At 35.9% G+C, this 24353-nt stretch overlaps 1 long non-coding RNA gene across 1 annotated transcript in view; it reads left to right on the plus strand.

The window, feature by feature from the left end:
* LOC114045660 overlaps positions 1-12580 on the plus strand; it is a 34230-nt gene extending 21650 nt beyond the window's left edge. Inside the window, exon 3 of the long non-coding RNA XR_003569415.1 lies at positions 12344-12580. This is a non-coding gene — a long non-coding RNA (uncharacterized LOC114045660). The remainder of the gene's footprint in view (positions 1-12343) is intronic.
* Positions 12581-24353: the final 11773 nt, after the last annotated feature.

A 24353-nucleotide genomic window follows, 5' to 3' on the forward strand; every position in this document is an offset into this window, starting at 1 on the left:
CAGACCAGCCAGTCATCTTGATGGTAGCTCTAGCAACTGTAAATTAATAATGGTTAGCAGTGGGTCAATGGGCATGACCATACTCTTAGGGGTGCAAACATATAGAACTTTTACCTTTACTAGCTTTTATCTTTCTTTGTATCCCCAGGATTAGAACAATTTCTGGTACTTAATAAATGTTTATTGATTGACTAACTTACTGTCCCAAACCTTACCCAGTCAATTGTATCATGTCTTGTGGTTGAGACACTTCATTTGCTTGGACAGCACTAAAACTGGAACTCAGTGCTCAGGACTCAGTTCAGTGGATTCTTCCCTCTGCCATGCTGCCTCAAATAAAATCTCTCTTCTAAAATATCAGAAAGCACGAGAATCTGATCATGTTGAAATCTAGTGCAGAATTACCATTTGAGCTCAAGGTTCATTAATATTTGCTTGGCTTCTATTAGCGAGAGAAGGCAAAGAGAAGAAAGGGAATATGCATTTATATAGCACCTACTATGTGCCACACACTGTATTGTGTTTCACAAATATTATCTCATTTAATTTATCTCTACTAGAGACAGCATCTAATATATCAACTTCTCACTAATCAAAATGTATCTCTCAGTGCTCTGAAACAGTGAGTTTTTTTTTAAGTTTACTTCAAATAAGGTATGAAAAAAAATATTTCCCAGACCCAAATTTTATATTCAGAATTATTCATGATGAAACTGAATGCTATAGAAAGCTATCTGGAATGATCTTGCATTAGACTATTTGTTAAATTAATAATGAGTGCATGCTCTGATTGTTAGGATCTGATATATAAATACGTGTTAAAACAAAAAAACCCCACCAAAATAGAGTAGTATATGTAGCAGGAGGAGGGGGAAGGGGAAGGGAAAGGGAGAGAAATCTACACTTGTGGCCATTACAACCTTGTCCCTTTCCTTGGGTCCCATAAGAAGTAGCAATATATGAACCTGTGGTCAAAGTACTATCCAGTGGTTATACCCCTAATCAACTACCATTACTAATTTCTGTTATCATGTTATCCCCAGTGATTACCACAGTGCTCTGAAAATAGTACTACTTACTAAATGTTTTTTGTCATTCATCCATTCATCTACTCAGTCGGTCCTTCTGTAGTACCTTTAACAAATAGCATGACTACTCTGCCTCAACATTCTTTAATCTGTAAAACAAAACAAATAAAACCCAGCTATGTTATTTATACAATACCAGTATTGCAATTAGATTCTTTCTTGAAATACTGAACCATCCTTCACAGGTTTATGCCTAGACTCAACTGTCTAACATTGCTAGTAATCATCATTAAAACTAATAAAAGGAGGCACTGTATGTAGAACTATTATGACTTCAATACTCTGATGGATCTGTGATCTCACTGATATGGAGGTTTCATACAATAAGGCATCTGTACACTAGTATATAACGTAGCATTGAAATAGGTACCAGTATTAATAAGTAAAAGGTATAGCAATCCTGAAACAGGTACCTGGAAGAATCATAGGATTCCGAAAGAAAAAAAGTTATAAATTGGATGCAATAATCCCTACCAGTTAGCACCATTATTGTTATGTGAAACTAAAAGATATATCATAGAATAGTAGGAAGAGGGTTACTTTTGTAGTCAGAAGGTGATTCCAGTCCTGTTTATAGCACTTGATGGTTGTGCAACTCTGACTAAGTTCTCACTATGATATATACACTCATCTAATTCTCTATTTCCTCTCCTATAAAAATTAATGTTACTAATACTTGCGCTTTCCACCTCAAAGGACTTTGTGGAAAGCATTGTTGTCATCTTAAAATGCGATATAAATGGGAATTATGATTATTCAAGAAGGAATAGTATAAAAATGTCTTTGGTATACTTCTTAGGTATAACAACAGATATCTCAATTTTTAAAAATCTGCTTGTTTCATATGAAACTGTGATCTTTTAGAATAATATCCACACTCCTTACTTGAGATTCAAGGCCTTCTATAATATGGAACATTCTTGTTTTCAGCCTATTTCATCCTACTCTGCACATGCAGTCAAACTGAACTACCTGGATAACTTTTGTAAACTTTTAGTACTAGAAGTATTAGAACTTTTAGTATTAGAAGTAGCTACTTCTGCTATTTTGTGCATACCACTCTCTATGCCTGGAATACCCTTCCTGCACCTCATCTCTGCTTTTGAAATCCTATCTAGTCTTCAAAACCCAATTCAAATGACACCTCTTTCGGGAAGTCTTCCTTGACCCACTTCCATTAAAATTATTTTTTTTCTTCTTACCGCTGTGTCACTTGTGCTCTTATTCTATTCTACAATATACTTATTGCATATTTATTTAATAATATTGCATGTTTTTGTATTCATTATCTGACTTATCTTCCTCCCAATAGGAATTCCATATGGACTTAGTATTCTCCTCATTGCTTACAATAGTGCTTTCTAGACAGAAAACAATGGATTCTTGATAATAAATAGTTGTTGAATCAATGAATGAACACGTTTTTATGGCTCAATTTTGAGCTTCTTTTACTTATGTGCTGCATAAATCTCAGTTTCCTTATTTAAATTGAGAGGTACAGAGAGTGGTGTGAGCAACATAGCAGAAGTAGCAAAGAGCTAGAAGTTTACAAAAGCTATCCATGTAGTTCACTTTGGCTGAATATGAAGAGTAGGATGAAATAGACTGAAAATATAAAAAGGTTTCAGATTACAGAGGACCTTGAATCCCAAGTAAGATGTATGGATATTACTCTAATCATAACAATGAGCCTTTGAAGGGTTTGAAGCAAAGGAATAAAACAATCAGATATGTGTATAAGGAAGATTGATCAGATGGTATTATGAAGGACAGATTATATGGGAGAGCGACCGAAGGTGGAGAATTCCATTAGGAAGTCATTGCAGTAGACCAAGATGTTAATGGAAGCCTGTATTTAAGTGGTGGCAATGGGAATAGAGCTAGGACTAGGAGGAGATTGATTTGAGGATCTTTTGGACTAGATGACTGATCAGATATGGGAGGAGAGGAGGAGGAGGGAATTAAAGATAACATTAAGGTTTTATGAGGGAAAGGGTGACTTGGGGAATAATGGTAACAATGATAGAAACATTGAAGTCAAGAAGAGATTTTGAGGAAAAATGATAATTTTAGTTTAGATATGGCAATTTTGAAGTGTTGCCAGGACAGCCAGGTGAGTTTTTATTGAGAAATTAAAAAATAAGTAAGTGAACTATTAATGTAATTAATAAAGAAATATCACCTTTAATGGAGGATATGTAAATACTTACTATTCCTTCGATTGATAAATTTATTTCAAGTTTATCAGTATGTGTTAATGAAGGTTTCTTCTTATATAGTCACCAAATTATTCTGAAGATTACCAATAAGTAACCCTTAAAAACTAAATTAAACTGGATTAGAAACATATAACTAGAAGGAACCATAGAGGTCATCTAGTACAACCTCCTTATTTTACAGATGAGGAAACAGGTGCAGAGAAATGAAGTGACTTTCAAATAGTTTACATTGTCATTATACTAGATTTCACACAAACAGACTGTATATTTCATTTGTGTTTGCCATTCTTGACTAAAGGTTGAGCACTGGCTGCTGTTCCCAGCAGGGAAGAGCAATTAACAAATACACTGAGATCAGCATTTCATCTCAGTGCCTTGGCATTCAATGAATGTCTATTTGCTTTTCTGTTCCATGATAACTTTTTTTTTTTAGTGAGGTAATCGGGGTTAAGTGACTTGCCCAAGGTCACACAGCTAGTATGTGTCAAGTGTTGGGTCTGAGGCTGGATTTGAACTCATGACTTCAGGGCTGGTGCTCTATCCACTCCATGATAACTTTTGAAGGAATGTATTGAGTTATACCTAAATCTTGTACACTGATAAAAATTATCAAATAATAGCTTCAGTTCAACTTATAGTTAGTACAATGTGCTTCCTGAAATAAAATGGAAAATTATAGAAAGCTTCAAATTATTGCATTTGTTCAAGTTTAATATCTTTCAGGTGAAATTCAGTATATGAGCAGGTATCACACAGTGTTTTTGCACTGGAGGTCTAGAGTTCACTGAGTAGTGATTCTAATCATAAGCATATTTGGAAGTATACTTGGAAGCTGTCTCTTCAAAGAGTTGAAATTTATCTATTCCTTAATTCTAATTATGATTCTTTTGTCAAAGGGAAACTACTGGGGAAAATAAATGAGTTATTTAACATATCTTACATATTTCAATGATGTAACAGCCAGGATTCAACTTAATGTAACCATACAGTATTTTAAAGTTAAAAACATTTTTAAATACTTCCCACTGTGCAAGAAGAGTCATCATAGACACAAAATTAAGTTAGCATAAGTAATATTAAGTTTAACATTCTTACCTCCAAACTGACTTAATGTCCTAAAAAGTGAGAATTAATAAGAATAAGTCTTTCCATAGTGATAGAATTAATAACTAGCTTCTTTAAGGGAAATATATATATATATATATATATATATATATATATATATATAAAGTCTAATATCTGGTATGCAGATATTTCCTACTTTTTTGGTGTGCACAGGTGAGAACAGAGTAGTCTGTATCTTCTCTGGATGGGACCCAGCAGAACCATTCACTTTAGGCAATCTATGCTGTGCTTTCTTAGAAAAACTCCTTGCATTATGATGTTCTAAAAACAATCAAGACATAAGTGGGTATGTTGCATTCATTGTCCCTTTAGTAGGTGTACCTGAAACATGTAAGAATAAAATGAGAAATTATCTGAATTTCTGGTATGTGTCTTTTTATTATTGATATACAACACTGAGTTATTATTGATAACTAAGTTAGTGTTGTGCTTTTTAGTAGGAACTTTTTGCTACAAAATTTAATCACCATGGTCAGGGGAGGTGGCCAGTTTTATTTCAGAGCGAGGCCAGAAGTGGGAATCGTTTTTTTCTGCTTTGAGCCACTGATTGATTCAGTGAACAAAAATAAAGTGTCATATTAGTAAAAATCAACTTAATTAAAATACACAATGGTCCCTTCCTCTTAAGTGAGGAACAAGGGCTATAGGATTCATCAACCAATGTATAAATAATAACAGTATATTTCAATTTTATATTATAACTAATTAATCAATGGGGAAGAGGAAAAGAAGACAAGACAAAAGGGTAAAACAGAAAAGGAAAGGCAAACACATAACTGCAGAATCATGAAGAAAAATAGCATAACAGAAAAAAGAGAGCACCCAAAGAGAAAAAAAGAACAGTACAATAAACGCTGATATATTCACACATGATATACATATAGAGATAATGAAAAGGACACACAGATATGCAGAAAAGGTTATTATTTTTATAAATATCCAAGAAGTCACTAAGAAGTCACAGAATGGATATTAGCTTTTTTAAATGGCATTTTAATATTCAAGTAGAAATATTGAAAGACAAAGAAATTCTGAGTTAATAAACTGTGAGATTAAAATGTTGAATCCATTTGAGTTGTCTCAACACAAAATTGGTATTAACAAATTTAACTTCTATATTTTTATGTATTTTTCTTTACACTTAAATTTTTGTTTTCTAATATGCTTTTTAAGGTTGAATTACCCACCCATACTTAAAAGCAATTTAACTATATGACTAATTTTCATAAGTATAATTTTAACCTTAGTGGAAATATTTCTGGAAACTGCTTCACTTATTTAAAAATCATAATTATATTGAACAGAAACTTTGAATCATGGATAGTAGTCACTATCCATGATTTTTTTTGAAACTTTGTGAAATGATATATAGATGCAATATCCTGCGAGATGAAAGGCTTTCAGCTTTCAAATGTATTTATAAAAGAGAAGTTTCAATCATTTCCCTTGATTCTTTTGCTTTTCAATGCTACTCAGATGTGTTTCGTTATGAATAATTACATGTTTGGGTATACCTCCCAGAGTGAGTTATGTGATATATGAATTTTTAAGTCTCTAACATGTAATATAGATATGTAGATCACAGACCCTAGGATTTAGATCTCATTTTAAAACTTATCTATTCCAAAATCTTATTTTACAGAGAAGGAAACTGAGGCCTCTAATAGGCTACAATTCTCCCAAAGCACTTAAACATAACTTAAAATTTTACCTTTTTTATTTATTTTAGTTATGACATAGTAATTTATACCTTTCGTATGCCTCACAGGTATGAGGTACTTAATGTTTGTTGAAGATTCAATTAGGGTCAAGTTAGAGTGTTTCCTCTATATCTTCTAGTTAGATCCCCAAGTATAGGGGAAAATTCTAGAATCTTAATAAAAAAGTGATTTTAAAAAAACAACATATTCATTTAAACATACAAATTATTTTGTTCATAGTTTTAGAAAAAAAATTTCCAAACTTAGTAATGGTGCTTGTATGATGCCTATCAGCTTCATTATTTTTAATCCAACTTGAGACCCTTCTTAGAATTTGGATAGGTTATATCTGCAACAGCCAAACTGAATTTGGGTATGTCTAACTTCCTACTTGAACTACTATATATAACTCCCCTACTATTTCATAGCAAATGGTAGACTCAGATATTTTACACTATTAAGACCCTACTAGAATTCTTCAAGATAAACACTTGCTATTTGGCATTCCCATGGGTGGAAACCAAACAGTTTTCCAATCCCTGCATAAGAACAATAGCAGCTCTATTGCTTTGAGGTGGGGGTGAGGGGCAAAGTTGAAAGTCATTACATGCAACATAACACAAAGGCAAAGGAAGTGCTAACAACTATTGCTTTAGTCTGAAATTCTGTTTTCCTTGACTAGGAAATTATAGGGGGAAAATTTAAAGAGGTCTATAAATTTGCAGGTTAAAGGGCTTACATAAGAATAAATTATTTAAAAACAGGTTGATAATTAGTCTGATTGTTTAAAAAAAAAGTCTCAACTTTCAAACTAATGTCCAGCTCACTTTATTGCATAGTTATATCAGCTCTCCAATTCAATTTAATCCAACAAATATTATTAAGTGCCTACTGTATGATAGCCATTGTATTATTTTATATCTGATAACTTAAGGGAAAGAAGAGCAAGACATTCCTTTACACAACTTCAAGGAACATAAATTATTTCTAAGCCACAATGTTTACATTTTTCAGAAACCATACCTTCCTATTAAGCCTTAGAATGTAGTATTCTTCTTGAATGCTGATTTTAGAATATTTTTTTCTTACTAGAAATTACAAATAAACTGAATAATGAATTTAACTCCAACATTAGATTTTGAACAAAAGCTCACCATACCAACAACTCATCAATATGGAAGCCCCTATTTAACCCGAATCCAGGTTATTTTTGCTTTTGTTTTTATTTTTTGATGAACATACATTTAAATATCAATGAAATTTCAAGAGAGACTTAGTTGCTTAGTTTTAGAGTAATCCCAATAACCAGTTTTGAATTTAGGTTTGCAAATGGCCAAAATTAATTATTTGGACAATACTAAATCCAGGTCTTTATTGATACTAAATATGTGCTCATTTCAATTAAAAAAAAAACACAAGTATTGGTTTCTTACCCCACAGGAGATTAGAGTCAGAAAATTACAAGAAAGGCTTAAAAAGGCAGATTAATAACAAGAATAATAACTAACATTTATGAGTTATTACAGCTAGCACTTATATAGTGCTGTAAGATTTGCAAATTGTTCCACAAATATTGTCTCATCTTCACAATAACTCTGAGAGGTAGGCGCCAGTTTCCATGCTAGGCTTATAGGAAATAAAGTCAAAAATGAAGCAGTCTTTAGCCTCATGGAGCTTGCCTACTATATTAAGGTTTACATATGAATGGCACTTTGAAGAATGCCAGGCGACTCATTGTCATCCACCTCCAAATATTGTCAATGGGCAATACACACGAGCTACTCAAGAATTTTTTTTTACTTACAGATAATCAGTGAGATATTCATGGGATAAAACATAATCACTTATTGGAAATGAATTCATCCATTGTAGTACTAAGAATTAAAAAATACTCTTGACTCAGAGAATGATAGATTCTCCAAAGGAGGAGAGGAAGGAGGGACTAAGCATTTATCTCTGTGCTAAGCACTTTACAAATGTTATCTCATTTGGTCCTCATAACAGCCCTGCAAGGTAGCTGCTGTTATTATCCCCATTTAACAGTTGAGGAAATCAAGGTAGAGGGAGGTTAAGTGACTTGCTTAGGGTCACACAGTTAGTAAGTTTCTGAAGTTGGATTTCAACTCTATTCTTCCTAATTCCAGGCCCACCACTCTATCCACTGTGTCATGTAGCTGTAAAAGATGAAATTTGTAATGCTAGAGATGTTAAACCTGTAATCCTTTAGTTGCCTTTTCTTGTTCCTCATTCTACATGACCTCTTTGAAGCTATTGACATTATTGATCAACTTCTCTTCCTTGATACTTTCTTCTCTCTAATTTTCAGGACATCACTCTCTCCTGGTTCTCCTCCTACCTATCTGACCAATCTTTCTTTGGCTTCATCTTCATCTAGATCATGTCTTCTTTTTTTTCCTATCACAATTTTAAAAATTATATTTAGATATTACAAAAAAACAAAGGACAAAATCCACCCCTTTAAAGCACACAGTGCAAAATGGAAGCACCTCATTGTTTCAAAGGTGCAAAATCAAAAAATGTGTAAGCACAATAAATGTACTCAAAATTATTTTAAATAATATTTCCTGCTATATTGTATTTAAATGATACATAAATCAGGTTATAGCAGATTTGAGAGAGGAAGAAATCAGTTTTTTATTACAACTTTAACTATAAATAAATGAGGAATTTTGTTCTGGTACCTTTTGAAAGTTCTTCAATATCTATGTCTTCTGTTCTTTTCTTTTTGGAGAAACATTGCATTGTAAGGCTGCCACCTTAGGTCATATCTTCTAACCACAGGAACAGCTGTAGGTGTCCCTCAGGGTTCTGTCCTGTCTGTTCTGACTTCTTTCTCCTTCTACACTACTTTATCTGGTGATCATCTCAGTTCCCACGGACTTAATTGCAATGTTTTATTAATTTATTTTTAGTTTTCAACAATCACTTCCATAAGCTTTTAAGTTTTAAATTTTTCTCCTCCTCTCTCCCCCACTCCCTCCTCAAGATGGTGCACAATTTGATACAGGCTCTACATTTACATTCCTATTAAACATATTTTCACATTCGTGATGCTGTAAAGAACAATTAGAACCAATAGGAGGAACCACCAGAAAGAGGAAACAAAACAAAACAGAATAAAAAAAATAGAAAATAGTGTGCTTTGATCTGCATTCAAACTCCATAGTTTTTTCTTTGCATGTGGATAGTGTTTTCCATCATGAGACCTTTGAAGATGTCATAGATGCTTGCATTGGGGAGAAGAGCTAAGTCTAGCAAAGCTAGTCATCACACAACATGGCTGTTACTGTGTACAATGTTCTCCTGGTTCTGCTCACTTCATTCAGCATCAGTCCATACAAGTCTTTCCAGGTTTTTCTTAAGTCTGCCTGCTCATCATTTCTTATAGCACAATAGTATTCCATTACATTCATAACACAACTTGTTCAGCCATTCCCCAATTGATGGGCATCCCCTCTATTTCCAATTCTTTGCGCCCACAGAAAGAGCTGCTATAAATTTTTTTGTACATGTGGGTCCTTTGGGATCTCTTTGGGATACAGCCCTAGAAGTTGTATTTCTGGGTCAAAGGGTATGCACATTTTTATAGCCCTTTGGGCATAGTTCCAAATTGCTCTCCAAAATGGTTGGATCAGTTCATAACTCTACCAACAATGCATTAGTGTTCCAATTTTCCCACATCTTCTCCAGCATTCATCATTTTCCTGTTTTGTCATGTTGGCCAATCTGATAGGTGTGATGTGGTACCTCAGAGTTGTTTTGATTAGCATTTCTCTAGTAAATAGTGATTTAGAGCATTTTTCATATGACTATAGATGACTTTAATTTCTTCATCTGAGAACTGCCTGTTCATGTTCTTTAACCATTGACAATTGGGGAAGACTGTAAACTTCTTGAGGGCAGAGACTGTCTTTTGCCTTCTCTTGTATCCCCAGGGCTTAGCATAGTACTTGAAACATAGTAGGTGCTTAATAAAATGTATATTGATTGATTGACTTAATTAGTTGCCTTTTGCCCTAAATGTTTTAAGCCAAAATGGTCTACTAGCTATTCCTCATACAAGACATTATATCTTTCTGTGCTATTGTACAAGGTTGTATTCTCTTTCTATCTTCACCTCTTGGAATCCTTATCATCCTTCAAAGCACAGCTCCAGTACCACTTGCTACATGAGACCTTTCCTGATTGCTCATGTTTTAGTGTGCCCTACCTCTTGAAATTATTTTGTATTTCTTTGTTATTTACTCACTTGTGTCCCACTTGACCCCTACCAGTAGAAAGTAAGCTGTCTAAAGACAAGAGCTGGTTCCTTTAAATTTTTGCATCCCTTATACCTACCTCAGAACCTTGTTACACTGAACTGAATGGAAATCTAGCTGTTGACTATTCTAGAGGTAAGGACTTGGAACAAATTACCTCTTCATGTTCTTTCTAACTCTGACCTGTAAGCATTTTCCTCAGATACAAAAGGAGTCTGTTTCTATAATAAAATATATAATAGTTAATAACACCAAAATTTTATGTTATCAGGTAGTGAATATTCAGCAGTAAAGGAAATTCTAAATAATAATTAAAAGATAATAACTTCATAAAGTTTCAGTTCTCAATTTACAATATCTATCCTGCCTATCTTTCCCTTCTAATACATTCTCTAATCTAGGCCCTCACCACCCACCAAACTTGAACTATTTAATTGGCTTCCTAGCTGGTCTCCCTGATTGTAGCCTTCCCTACCACCAAATATCATTAATGTAGCCTAAATACCACTTCCATAATATCACCCCCTTGGCTAAAATATCTATTGTTTATTGCCTTAGATCTAAATACGTAAGCCTGGCTTCCATTGTCCTTGTAACCTGGCTCCATCCTATTCATAGAACCAGTGCAAACCCTCCATTTTACTCAGGCAGCTCTTCTCTCTCAAAACCCATGCTCATTCTTACCTTTGTGGTTTGGATCATGCTGTTCCCACCACCTGGAAGGAGGTAGCTAAGTGGTGCAGTGGATAAAGTATTAAGCCTCAGGAAGACCTGAGTTCAAGTCTCATGTGACACTGTGTGACCCTATCATTTAAGTCACTTTATTTCTTTCTGCTTTGGTTTCTTCATCTGTAATAATAATACCTACCTCCCAGGGTTGTCATGAGCATCAAATGAGATATCTGTAAAGCGCCTGGCATGTTTTTGTTATTGTTCAGTTGTTAAGTCATATCCAACTCTTCATGATACCATTTGGGACTTTCTTGGCAAAGATACTGGAGTGGTTTGCATTTCCTTCTCCAGCTCATTTTGTGAATGAAAGCTATCACCAAAAAAATGAAGAAGGAAAAGACTAGAGCCCTGAGAGACCTAGAAGGAAAAGACCTAGAGCTCTATGGTACCATAGAGGAAAAACCTCTGTTTCTTGGGTGGTAGCAGTTTTAAACATTTTAATCTTAATATTCCTAGTTGTTGCAATATAGTCCAACTCAATGGGATTGATTAGATGCTAAAATTGTTTGATAAGTCTAATATTGTACTGTATGTGCCACATTGAGGGCAGTGCAAAAGCATATGATAAGTTTTCAATAAATGTTGATGATTATGTGATTGATTGGAGCTTAGAATTTTTATTTATCCATGTGCCATGGATCATTATGAAGAATATGCAAATAGTAACCAACAGATTTGCAGCAACAACATTATGGAACTGGGGATTGAGTTTTATGTGCTGGCCATCTAGAATTTGATTTCACAACCAGAGGAATTGACACTAGTGTTATTTAAATTGCAAAAAGATTAACATGATTTAGCATGTGAAAAATTTAGAAATACAACACCTACCAGTACTTATTACCCTCCTAAAACCCAGATAAAACCTGTAAATTTGACGCTTTGGTTATACCTTTGTTCCATAAGTCAAGTAATGTTTTGTGCAGAGTGTATTTTTCCCAGATGATTTTATAGCCATTTTCTACTTTCAAAATGAACCTCATTTTCATCTCAAACCACATGCCCAGTAAATTAACCGACTATTTGTTTAATATAGTCACTAACATGAATAATGTCACTCCTTTGGTTATTAGGTAGTGGCAAAAGATCAATATAACTATCTATGGTTTCCAAAATGGCTCTTCTGTTTCCTGGAGTAAATACATTTCCTTGTTACTACTAAAAGGAATTGATATTAAATTGTAATGTAAATTTTGCAGATGAAGGAAAATCTCCGTCTTGGTCTCAGCTGGAAGAGAATACTGCTGCTCTGGAAAGAAATGATTTTAATGCCAGCTTCTCTACTGCATCTATTTGCTGCATTGGGTGCACTGCAGTAAAGCTGTACAGAGTAGAACTCGCCCATCATTCGCTCGGCAGTTTTGTAGTACAAATGTATACCCTTCCATTCTTATGATTGCTAATGAAGAAGAATTATAAAAATTAGACAGATTAACTGTGCCTTTGCTTTTGTTGATGTGTTGAATATGATTCTGTAAAACACTATTACATGAAATAGAATATAATGTTTTGAAAGAAATTAATTTTAAGGAAGCATGTTATTTTATGTAACCCTCTTCAGGAAACAAATGTTATGGTTAGTTCTTGATTGTCTTTCCCGATAAATCAAACAAAAGATTCCAGATTTGTATCTATATCTCTATCAGCTTTGGAAGGTATTTGTGTACTGATGCTTGAATGAAGGTGTATCCAACCGTCTGGAGTTCGATACCAGTGATTGTAAAACCTAAAAGCTGAAGGTGACCTCAGAGGCCACATAGTCTAGCTCATCCCTGAACAAAAATTCCTTGAACAACATCCCCCGAAAGTGGTCATCCATACTACTTGAAGATCTCCAACAAGGAAAAAATAACTACTTCCTGCTTTTGGAAAGTTCTAATTATTGGGAAGTTTTGGGGTTTTTTTCCCCTTACATTGATTCTAAATCTTTCTCCACCTTCTACCCATCATTGCTCCTATTTCTGCCCTCTGGGATCAGACTTAAGAAGTATTATTCTTCTTTTAAATGAAATCTTCCAAATACTTGAAGAAAGCTATCATATGTCCCCTAAGTGTTTTCTCCACTCTAAACACACCCATTTCCTTCATCCAATTCTACCATAGTATATACTCCAATTCTCTCTTAGTTGACCTGTTATAGATATACTCCCAGTTGATTGTGTGGGATAACCAGAACAAAACATGATACTCCACTTGTGACCTAAACAAATATTGCCACAAAAGGAATTGCCACAACAAAAAAAATATTGCCTTCCTCATTCTGAACACTATCTCTTTCTCAATGAAACTTAGGACAGTATTAGCTTTTTTTTTTTTAATTGCCACATCACATAGTTGGCATTCATTGAGGTTGCAATTTACTAAAACCCCTTTTCACATGAAATTTTGCCTAGTCATGCCTCCCTGTCATGTATTTGTGAAGTTGACTTTTTGGACTTTAGCATACAACTTCACATCTATCTAAGTTAAATCCCATGTAGCTTGACTCAACTCATTATTCTAGTTGCTGAGATTTTTCTAGATCCAGACTTTGCCTCTAGGCAAATTAGATATACTTTGTGTTTTCTGCCTGTAGCAGCCTTAGGTTGGGGTACCCAAAGGATTCATCATTATCTTCTCAGGGCTCTAGGGGTAACTTTGAAGGATTGTGACTTCTAGCACTTTAACTCCTGAGGCCCCATTTGATGTGCTTCCCATTATCCATCAACCAGTTGAACTTCATTAGAATTTGGAAAAGAGGTTTACTGAGAAGGTATAGCAAGAAGAGTTGAAACAAAATATTCCCCCACACTCCTTTGCACACACAAGATCCCTAAGGAGAATGGGTTCAAAATTAAAATGCCATTTTAATGAGTCACAGTTGCATATGTGGTAAAGGGGGATCTTCCAACTTTTGGCCCTGGGAGGAGCCTTCCTCCCTTCCGGGAATTTTCATGAAATTCTTCTAGGTAGCTCTCTGCTGGACTGCAAGAATCAGTGCCTTTCTTAATCTATAGCCAGTACTTCTCTTAATCAGGAGTTATAGTCCCTAACTATTGCTGCTATTGTCCTCCAGTGACAGTCTTTCTTCATCTTTTTGTAGATACTTCCTCTATTATCAACTATACTTCTCTAGCAACCACTACTACCTCCTCCTGTCACTGGTGGGGCGGTCTTTCCACATCTGTCTGTAGTGTTTCCTCTGCCATAAACCAAAGCCGTTGGTGACCACTGATACCAGCTCCAACAACTTTGAAACTAATTCAGTTTGCTGGTGAGAACTCTTGAGGGACCTCTTGATTTTCTGAACTCTCACCAGGTTGTTTAAGCACGTCCATCTTAAAATACTCATTTACCTAAGGTCAGGAAAGAATAAACGCATGCACAAAAGCAGCAATATGTGCTCATGGGCACAGAGTGGTAAGATGGAGAAGTGTGGCCAACTGCACCTTCCCCATCTGGTAGATCAAAGTAGTCCTCCTAACTCTAAGACACCAAGAAAGAAAAGGGGCCAATAGAAATAGATCACTACTTATGTATGCATATTCCATTCCTGCCTAGCAACTCCTAAGTCTGCAGGCCTTCCAACAACTCAGCTAATAAGAATACTTTTTGTCATCACAAAATACCAGCCCCTTCGTCACAAAAGTCTGGACATGGACTTTCAAAAGTCCACAAGTTGGATTGGAGCCAAGTAGAGAATATCTGTGCATGCCTAGTAGGAAGGACAAATCAGAACATGTTCCCTCTGTTACATGAAAATTTGAAAAGCATAGCTTCTATGCTTTCGCTCTAGTTATTTGGTAAACACATTAAATAGCACAGATCCCTGATTAATGTGTGTTTATGAGAAAGGGACATACAGACAGAAAATGAGTCAGAGACAAGAAGAGAAGGAGAAGGAGAAGAGAGAGGTAAGAAAGGCAATAAGTGCTACTGGAGTGAAGAAAAGAAGAGATCTCTATCACTGTAGATGAGATTGAGGAAGGCTTCACTGAGTGGGTGGCACTTGATCTTGGCTTTAAAGATTCTTTTTAAAGAGAGCTTTAAATAACAAAGTTTCCTACATTCCTACTCTGTGTTAAAAGCCAGAAATGGAACTTATCTCAGAACAAAACATTGTTCTATCTCTCTTGGCTCTTAAAGCAGAGGACTTGAGTTCAAATCTCATCACTGTCATAGTACCTCTGGGACCTTGGACCAAGGTCTTTCTGGGCTTTAATTTTCTTGTCTGAAAAATGAAGGGATTGAACTAGATAGAAGGCCTCTAATGTCCTGTCCAGCTCCAAATCTGTGATCACTATGACTCATACCTGTTTCCTTTTGTGTATTAGAGGAATCATATGAGTGTTTCAAGGTCATTGTTACATGTAGTGGCTTCATTTCTCCCATCTCTTAAACCCCATTCTTTCTTTTTTCTTTGAAGGGATAAAGGCTTCAGGCATAAGTTAGTACAAAAAAAAGTAAGAAGTTAGTGATTGGAGAAGAAAATACTTCTTGGTGAAAATCCACAAAGTAATGCTTCAAGTCAGGATAAAGAATAGTTAAGTAGGGATGTTGATTGTGAACAAAGAACGAAATGGCTTTATCCATAATTTATTTCCACCACCCCCTACTCCCAAGAAGAAGAGATCATAAATCCCAAAACTTTTTGTGAATGTTTGTATTAAAACAGGAAAGACTTTGAAATATAGATATAATATACACTAATGTGTTTTGGTGGGACCATGAATTGGTCTAATCATTCTGGAAAGCGGCTTAGAACTATTCCCCTCTACCTCCCCCCCAAAAAATCACTAAACTGTACTACCTTTTAACTCAGTGATACTATTTTTAGAGAATAAAGAAAAAGGAAATTCTATGAACTATAATCTTTTTTTAGTAAGAAAAAAAAACTAAAAGGATGCCCACCTATTGATGAGTGGCTAAATCAACTATGGTATATGAATATAATGAAATATTGTTGCAATATAAAAATGACCAAAAAAATAGTTTCCAAGGTAACTGGGAAGTCAGAGAATCAACAAACATTTATTAAACATTTACTATGGGCCAAACTAAGTGCTGGAGATAAAAAGAAAGATAAAAGACAATCCTTGCTTTCAGGGAGCTTACCATCTAATAGGGGAAATAACATGCAAATAACTATGTACAAACAAAATATGTACGAGATAAATTAGAGATAACCAATAAAGGGGCTGCTAGGTGTCACAGTGAATAGAGTGCTGGGCCTGGAGTCAAGAAAATTCATCTTGCTGATTCAAATCTGTTCTCAGACACTTACTAGCTGTGTGACCCCGGGCACTCAGTTTTCTCATCTGTAAAATGAGCTGGAGAACAAAATGGCACCCCAAATGAAGTCACGTGGAGTCAGTCAGGACTGAAATGATTAAACAACAACAGAGGGAAGGCACTAACATTAATGGGAATTATGCAAGACTTCTTGCAGAAAGTGGGATTTTAGCTGAAACTCAAAGGCAGTGAAGCTAAGAGGTGGTGATAAGGAAGAAGAATATTCTAAGAATGGGGGACAGGACTGAAAATGACATAAGTCAGTAAGTAGAATGCTTAGTTCAAGGAATGGCAAAGAAGCCATTGCCATTAGATCGTAGAACATATGGAGGAGGGAGAAAGAAGATGTAAGAATAAAAAGATGGGGAGAGAATAGGTTATAAAGTGATATAAAAAGGCAAATAGGATTTTAAATTTGATGCTGGAAACAATAGAGAGACATTGCTATTGATTGAAAATGGGATGTAAAATGGTCAAATTTGCACTTTAGGAAAATCAATTTGAAAGGTGAATGGAGGAAGGACTGGAGGGCAAAGAGACTTGAGGCAGGAAGATGAACTAGAAGACTATTACATTAATTCAGGCATAAGGTGATAAAAACTTGAACCAGATTAGTGGCAGTCTCAGAGGAGAGAAGGAAATGTATACAAGAGGAATTGTGAAGGTAAAAATAAATAGAAATTGGCAACAGACTGGATATTGAGGTTGAAAGAGAATAAAGTGTCAAGGATGCCACCTAGGTTGTGAAACCTAAGTGAACCATGGGAGGTTATGAGCCTGTGGATAGTGGTACTCTCTATAGTAATATGAAAATTAAGAAGATGTGAGGGTTTAGGCCTGCAGGGGTGGGAAACCTGTGACCTTGAGGCCACATGTGGCCCTCTAAGTCCTCAAGAACAAATTTGTTCTGTGAGGTTTGGATTCAGTTCAAAGGCTACACTTGGGGACCTAGAGGGCCACATGAGGCCTCAAGGGCACAGATTGACCACCCCTGGAATGATAGACTTTGATTTTAGACATCTTGAGTTTAAGATGTCTATGAGATATCCAGTTTAAAATGTCCAATAGACACTTGCATATACAAGACTAGAGGTCAGGAGAGAGGTTAGGGCTTGACAAATAAATCTGAGAATCATCTATATAGAAGTGATAGTTGAAATTACGGGAGCTTATGAGATCAACAAGTGAAATAGTATAGAGGGAAAAGAGAAGAGGGCCCAGGATAGAACCTTGGGGTAAACTCATAGTTAACAGGCATAACATAGATGAAGATCCAGCAAAAGAGACTGAAAAGTCAGACAGATGGGAGGAGAACCAGGAGAGAGCAGTGCCAAGAAAACCCAGAGAAATGGAAGTATCAAGGAGAAGAACACGACTGACAGATCTGAAGACTGTAGAGAGATCAAGAAGGATGCAGATTAAGAAAAGGCCATTCGATGTGGCAAGTAAGGTATCATTAATAACTTTGGGGAGAGCGGTTTCAGGTGAATGATGAAGTTGAAAGTAAGACTGCAGGGAGTTAAGAAGGGAATGAGAAAAAAGAAAATGGAGTCATCAATGGTAGAGAGCCTTCTCTAGAAGCTTAGCCAGAAAAAGGAAACAAAATGTAGGATAATAGCCACCAGGGAATGGATAAATCAAGTAAGGAGTTTTTGAGGATACAGGATCCCTGGGCATGTTTGTAGGTAGTAGAGAAGCAGTCAGTAGTCAGAGATATAGTGAAGATAAGTGAAAGAGTAGGAATGATAGAGGAGACAGTGTCAAAGAGAAGATAGAATGGAATAGGATCACTTGTGCATATGATATGTTTTGTCTTGGCAGGTAGAAGGGCTACCTCTTAATATGAAACAGGAGTGAAGGAGAAAGTGGAGAAGGCATATTAGTGATGTTAGGTGAAGAGAAGGGGAGAAAAAGGAGTTCACAGTAAGTGGCCTCTTATTTTTTTCAGTGAAGTATGAGGCAAGGTTCTGAGGTGAGCTCGTGAGGCAGAGGGAAACCATGGGAGGGTTCAGGGGGGATGAAAGGGTTTAGCAGAGCTGCCATGATGAGTGGGATCATTAATGAATTAGAATGGTAAAAAATAATTTTCTTGCTACAGTAAGGACCATTTGAGATTATGTAACATAAAATTGTAGTGGACCCAATTAACATAATTTAATTCTTTTCTCCAACTTTTTTCAGTCATGCATGCGTAGGAATGAAGGCAGCAGATGGTGGGAGTTATCTAGGACTGAGGCTTGGCAGAGCAAATTCTTCAACAAAATAAAGGGGCAAAGGACTTGAGAGAAGAGGACAGGGTACAATTGAACTGGAAAGATTAAGGGTACAATATCTTTGTGTATAGCTAAGGTGGGGAGAAGGATTAGATCATGTGAAATGAATAAATTGAGGAACTGGAATGTTAGGGTGTTGGAAAAAGTATCATGCCATATGACACTTTTCAATTCCCTTTGTTCAGATCCCTTTGTTGTGAAGGCAGGAGTTGGGGAGAAGAGAAAGACTGCAACTAGGCACCAGAATCTTTATTGAGTGATAAATAAGAATTATATGAACCTCAAAGGTGGAGAGGTAACTGAGTGATGGTGATAAAGAGAAAGCCTGGAAGTGGCAATGGGGAGTGAGGAGTATTCTAACTCCCCCACAATAACCAATGAGTCAAAGGTATGAGTGAAGGTGCAACCAGTTCTTAAAAGGATAAAAGTCATGTGATCAGGAACAAGTCAGGTCTCAGTGAGTTCAAGAACATGGAAGGAACAGAGGAAAAAAAAAAACATTTGAAGATAAAAACTAGTTGGTTGTCTATGGAGCAGGCATTCCAGAGAGCACAGCTTAAAAAGTAAGTGGGTCCTTGCACAATGACTAACTTTGATAGACAGCTCTTCTCAGCAATGCAATGATCTAAGGCATCTCCAAAAGTCCCATGATGGAAATTGCTATCCACATCCAGAGAAAGAACTATGGAGTTTGAATGCAGATTGAAGCATACTATTTGCTCTTTTTTTTTTCTTCTGTTTTGTTTTGTTTCTTCTTTCTTGTGGTTTCTTTTACAGGTTCTAATTCTTCACAACATGATTAATGTGAAAATATGTTTAATAGGAATGTACATGTAGAGCTTATATCAGATTTCACACCATCTTGGGGAGGGAGGGAGGCAAGGAGAGGGAGAAAATTTAAAACTCGAAAACTTTTGGAAGTGATTGTTGAAAACTAAAAATAAATTAATTTTTTTAAAAAAAGGAAGTAAGTGGGTAAAGGTGAGGTGTGGTATTGGAAGGGTTGGGTTGAGGGGGATGGGAATAAGAGAACAGTTAGCGAAGGATGAAGAGCAGGGTTTATATAAGGAAAGCCAAGGCTTCAGGAACATTGGGATGGGGAGGGTATAAGTGGAAGTATGTTAGTCATTGACAAAATACGTTTGGATAGTTTATCATTGTCCATTGGGGTTCAGCCTCAGGGTGGAGTAATCCCAGAGCTTCAGGAAACAGTGTGTAGTTGAAAATGGGGTGATTCCAAGTACAGGCAAGCTTTCTGTTGTGGAATTTGTATAGTCAAAGACAGTATCAAAAATGTAATACAGTGGCTGCCCTAGGATATCAGAAAGCCCTCCAGGGCAGGCCCTGGCAGACCACCTGTTGGTGAACTTGTGTGACTAGAGGTTATGCCTCTAAAGCCCCTTCGGCAAGGCACTTGCTGTGGAAGGTCCTATATGAATCAGTGATGAGCAAAGTAAGTAGAGCTAGAAGAATTTATATAATAACATTATAACGAAAAAACAACTTTTAAAGATCTAAGAACTTTCTTCAATGCAATGACAAACCAAAATTCCAGAGGAATGAAGATGAAGCCTGCTACACACTTCCTGACAAAGAGGTGATAGGACTCAAAGTGAAGAATAAGACATACATTTGAGGAGAATGGCCAAGAGGGAATTTGTTTTGCATACCTATGCATATTTTTTAAAAGGGTTTTCTTTTTCTTTCTTTCAGCTAGGGAGAGGGAAATGGAAAGGAAAGAAAATAAACATTTGTCATTTGAAAAAATAATAAAATTTGAATTTAAAAATACACAGGCCTAATTGAGATCACTTCTAGCCTGGATACATTAGCACATTGTTCAACATATAGATTTGAGCCACAAGAAAATATAGCCAACTAAAAAAATTCATCTTGTATGTTGAGTACATCTTTGTTCTTTATTCCTTCCCCTTCTCTTACCCCCAAGTATTAGTGACTTTACTGGCCTGAACCATGCATTGAATATGATCCATGTCAAGATTAAGGTCTTACGAATTTGGTATGTTCCTGAGCGTATTTGCTCACGTAGTTTAAAAGAACCAGAATAAAACCACTAGTGATAAACAGTGCCAGACCAACAAATAGGGTAGAGTTGAGTTTTAATGTGTTAATTGTACTAGGAGTAAATCAAAGAGACAGAACTTCAGAAGACAACAGACCCTATGGGCTCCGCTGGTAGCCACACACATATGTATGCAGGAAACCGTGTTATCATCAGTGCTGTTGTCACAGTGATGTTAATATAATTGGCTTGTCAGGTCATAATCAAGTGATTAGTTAAGGAATCTAGAGATATGGGTGCAATCCCTTGGTGGACCAGCTTTACTCTATTCCATGGTAATGAGACTGAAATCATGTCCCTCAATAAGCCAGTTTTCTAATATATGGATGAATCAATACAAATCCATCATCATGTTGCATTACCAGCATTTTCTATCGAATCATATCATTTTCCATTACATAATAATTTAGGTATATACTCTACTGATGGCTTCTGGGCAAGAACTTCATTTATGATCAAACAAAATATTTGCAAAGTACTTAGCAACCTTAAAGTGCTGTATAAATTCTAGTTATTATTATATAGATGAAGATGTTATCATAATAGCTCCTCTTTATACAGTGATATCTTAATAGATCATATTTACATAGGTCTACAGTTTGCAGAACACTTTCCTCGGTACAAGTCCATGAAGTATGTAGTGTATTATCTCCATTTCACAAATGAGGAATTTGAGGCTCAAGTGACTTGCTCAAGTCACAAAGTCAACTGATTAAAAATTTTAATTAAGCATCTACTCTTTGGAAGACAACAGACAGCATGGCATGATGGAGATAGGGCCAGCATTGACATAAGGACTTGGGTTCAAGTCCTGTCTCTTATACATAACTGCTTTGTGACTGAACCAATTAGTGCCTTAGGCAGCTCTTTAACACTATAAATTGTGGATGGTTTGCTCATCTGCCTCAGTGGAGTAATAGTACCACACTGGCAACGCCCCATCACCATTTGAGGAAAAGGTAACCAAAAAAGAGTGTTAGTCACCAGACATTCAAAGATCAGTCAATCAAAAAGTATTTATTAAGCACCTACTGTGCACAGGAGATCAAGTACAAAGAATGAAACAATCACTACTTTTACAGAACTTACATTCTAATGGGGAGGACAAGAAGTGACTGTGTATATATGTGTATGTGTGTATGTATAGCATAAATAGAAAGTAAACAAATTAAATATATATCAGAGTTAAATACAAGGTAGTTTGGGAGAGAGGGTCCTAGCAGTTGTGGAGATCAGGAAAATATATGTGTAGACAGGTCTTAGTGAAATAGGATTTTGATCTGACAAGCCATAGAGATTCTCTAATCCACTTTATACATGAGAAAACTAGAGACCGTAAATGTTGAGCAATTTGTCAATGTTCCACGATTACAATGAACAATAATAACCGACATCACTTTTAAAATTAACAAAGTAATTTATATATATAAAATCTCATTTGAACATCACCTCAACTTGTGAGGTGAAAACAACATGTATTAACCCCAAAGACATCCTGGCACAGTAGACAAAATACTAGACTTGGAGTCAAGAAGACCTGGCTTTGATTCTGCCTTAGAATTTATTAGTTGAGTGACTCTGGGTGAGTCACTTGACATCTCTTAGCCTCAGTTTCTTCATCTATAAATTAGGAATAATGATTAACAACACCTGTCTCACATTGTGTGTTGTTAATATCAAATGAAATAGTGTATGTAAAGTGTTTTGCCAAACCAAACACTATATCAATGTTAGTTATTATTATTATCAATGTTATCTGTCAACTCAATCTTCTTACCATCTCATTGTTATTATTTCATTTGTTTAACTTGTTTAATGCAATTCAGCTAGCGATGGGCTAGAGATGAACTGCTATTCTACTGAGTCCTTGATGTTTCATTTTCTTTCTTTCTTTTTTTTTTTTTTTTGGCTAGGCAACGGGGTTAAGTGTCTTGCCCAGGGTCACATGTTTCATTTTCAATAGGCAGATAAAATAATTGATTTTTGTAGTTGAATGAGAGAGTCAGGATGCAAGTTCATCTTCTGGAGAATCATTGAAAGCATATTTGGGATAATTTTAGTAGCAGACAAGACAAAGGGATGATATATACTTCATTTTGAGATTTCACTTCATGTAATTTGGGGGTTGTGCACATTTGGTTTAGTGACATCTATTGAAAATATTCTTAAATTTTTTTTGTGTTATGTGTTATGTTTGAATGATTGTAAGTAGCACTTGTGTCTATAATAATGCTTTGGTTCCAATACCATTTTTTATTTGCTTAATTCTTTAGGGTTTTTTGGAGTTACTATTTGTAATATGGAGATTTGTCGGCTGGCACTTTATGAAGAGTAGCAAGCTTCTGGTGTATAATTCTACCTACTTGATTTTGTCATTCTTGGTATTAATGGATGCCAAATTTTTGCAGCCTACACAGATGCACAATTTCTCCCATTTCCTTGTAAAGTATGGATTGATCAATATGTGCAGGCTTCTTAAGAGCGAACTCCCTATCGTTTCTGGTAGCAATAACCTAATCTTGTATTGCGATCATGAGCCCTGTGCATTTCCTTAAGTAACTCCAATTGACTCAGCTATTTTTTTGCTGCTTCTTTGTCAGCATGTTACAAGGCCTGGGCTAGTTGGGAAAGAGTGAAAAAGATGGTGACCCATGTGCCACTTCTCCCCTGCAACAAATCCCAAATCAACTCCTCTCTGGTCTCTCTACCAGACCATATTCTCCTTTAAAATTTTCATACTTTCCCTGTTAACCTTCCTTTCTTAAAGTTTTCCCTCTCCCCCAAATTTGAGTCAAGTAAAGAAATGCTATACGTGACTAAAGGCTGAAAATCTTAAAAACCTTTGAGGACACTAAGTCCAATAAAATATTTTCAAGTGTCTGTACCTGCCCTTATAAAGATATTGGCTACAATAAAACTCATAAACTGAGTCAATTGGACTGAGGCATTTTCATGTTGTAGATGAGGGATCAGCGACCCATGGGGCTGGCGTGTGTACCAAAGATGGCCCCGATCCAATTTTCCATGGCACGGACGCTAGTCATTGCTGCCATATTCCCCTCCCTGCCACTTATGAGTGTCTGCTTGCCACTGCTTTTGGCGGCTGCTGCTTATTATAACATCCATCATCAATATGCACCCTTCACTGCTTCTTTCACTTAGTCTTACTCCACAAGATAGTGGTTGTATAAATATCCTTCCACATATACTACTGAAGAATAAAACCTTACACCTGGGTTCACTAAATTAGTTGTTCAGGCACCAGCTAGGGCTCCACACCAGTCCATTTGAAAAAGACCCGGGGTGTTGCAGTGGATTGTAAACTCATCATGAATCAACAGTATAGAACAGCCATTATAAACCTAATGTGACTGCATTAATATGCTAGTGTCCAGAACAAGAGAAATGATATCTCCATTGTCCTGTGCCATAGTCAGACCACATTTGGGGTATTATGTTCAATTCTTAGTAGCACATCTTCAGAAAGACATCGATGAGTCAGAAGATAGCCCAAGGTAATGACTAAAAAACAAATCATAGAAGTATTTGTTGAAAGGACTTTCCAAGAGACTTTTAGGGAGA

This window comes from Vombatus ursinus, unplaced genomic scaffold, assembly GCF_900497805.2.
Source record: "Vombatus ursinus unplaced genomic scaffold, bare-nosed wombat genome assembly UNPS02014779.1, whole genome shotgun sequence".
In the NCBI taxonomy this organism is placed as follows: domain Eukaryota; kingdom Metazoa; phylum Chordata; class Mammalia; order Diprotodontia; family Vombatidae; genus Vombatus; species Vombatus ursinus.